The sequence below is a fragment of the Brassica napus genome, chromosome C7 (assembly GCF_020379485.1).
Source record: "Brassica napus cultivar Da-Ae chromosome C7, Da-Ae, whole genome shotgun sequence".
Classification (NCBI taxonomy): Eukaryota; Viridiplantae; Streptophyta; class Magnoliopsida; order Brassicales; family Brassicaceae; genus Brassica; species Brassica napus.
The window spans coordinates 48,519,176-48,521,254 of record NC_063450.1 but is presented as its reverse complement, the minus strand read 5'-3'; positions in this window follow the sequence as shown (position 1 = coordinate 48,521,254).

The window sequence follows — 2,079 nt, the reverse complement described above, 5'->3', positions numbered from 1 at the left end:
ATAAATTAGGATAACAAGAATTTTTGTTGATATTTAAGTGTTCTTTCAGATTTTTTCTTCCATAGATTGGATTTTTAAAACAATTTTTTACAAAACCTGCTATTTTTGGAAATTTTTCATTTTTATAGAGAACTGTTGTAGATTTGATATTGTGAATTAGAAATTAGGATAACAAGAATTTTTTTGATAGATGAGTATTCTTTAATAATTTTCCATCAATGGGTTACATTTTTCAATATATTTTTACAAAAACAGCTAATTTTGGAAAGTTTTCATTTGTATAGAGGACTATTGTAGATTTAGGGTTGTGACTTTGAAATTAGGATAACAGGAATTTTCTTTTATAGATGAGTATTTTTCAGAATTTTTCATTAATAGGTTGCATTTTCTCAATAATTTTTACGAAATCTGCTATTTTTGGAAAAATTTTATTTCTATAGAGAACTATTGTAGATTCGGGATTGTGACTTAGAAATTAGTATTCTGTCACAAAATTTTGTTGATAGATGAGTATTCTCTCACAAAATTTCATCAATAGTTTGACTTAGAAATTAGTATAACATGAATTTTTGTTAATAGATTAGTATTCTTTCAAAAAATTTATCAATAGGTTGCACTTTTTAAATAATTTTTAAAAAACCTCCTGTTTTTGGAAATTTTTCATTTATATAGAGAACTATTGTAGATTTAGGATTGTAACATAGAAATTAGTATAACAAGAATTTTTGTTAATAGATGGATATTTTTCAGAATTTTTCATCAATAGGTTGCATTTCTTAAATAAGTTTTAAAAAACCTCTAATTTTTGGAAATTTTGATTTATATAGAGAACTATTGTAGATGTGAGACTGTCACTTAGAAATTAGGATAACAAGAATTTTTGTTGATATATAAGTATTATTTCAGATTTTTCTTCAATAGAATCCATTTCTTAAATACTTTTTACAACAACTGATGTTTTTGGAAAGTTTTCATATGTATAGAGAACTGTTGTAGACTTGGGATTGTGATTTAGAAATAAGGACAACAAGAATTTGTTTTAATATATGAGTATTCTTTCAGATTTTGTTGATATTTAAGTATTTTTTCAGATTTTTTTCTTCCATAGGTTGCATTTTTAAAACAATTTTTTACAAAACCTGCTATTTTTGGAAAATTTTCATTTTTTATAGAGAACTGTTGTAGATTTGGGATTGTGACTTAGAAATAAGGATAACAAGAATTTTTTTTGATAGATGAATATTCTTTCATAATTTTCCATCAATGGGTTACATTTTTCAATACATTTTTACAAAAACTGCTATTTTTGGAAAGTGTTCATTTGTATAGAGTACTATTGTAGATTTGGGGTTCTGACTTTGAAATTAGGATACCAAGAATTTTCTTTGATAGATGAGTATTTTTCAGAATTTTTCATTAATAGGTTGCAGTTTCTCAATAATTTTTACCAAAACTGTTATTTTTGGAATTTTTTTATTTCTATAGAGAACTATTGTATATTTGGGATTGTGACTTAGAAATTAGGATAACTAGAATTTTATTGATAGATGAGTATTTTCTCACTAAATTTCATCAATAGTTTGACTTAGAAATTAATATAACATGAATTTTTGTTAATAGATGAGTATTCTTTCAAAAAAATTCATCAATAAGTTGCACTTTTTAAATAATTTTTAAAACACCTCCTCTTTTTGGAAATTTTTCATTTACATAGAGAACTATTGTAGATTTAGAATTGTAACTTAGAAACAAGTATAACAAGAATTTTTCTTAATATATGGGTATTTGTTTCAAAATATTTCATCAATAGGTTGGATTTTTTAAATAAGTTTTAAAAAACCTCATATTTTTGGAAATTTTCATTTACATAGAGAGCTATTGTGGATTGGAGATTGTCACTTAAAATTTAGGATAACAAGAATTTTTGTTGATATTTAAGTATTCTTTCAGATATTTTCTTCCATAGATTGCATTTTTAAAACAATTTTTTACAAAACCTGCTATTTTTGAAATTTTTTTATTTTTATAGAGAACTGTTGTAGATTTGGGATTGTGACTTAGAAATAAGGATGACAAAAA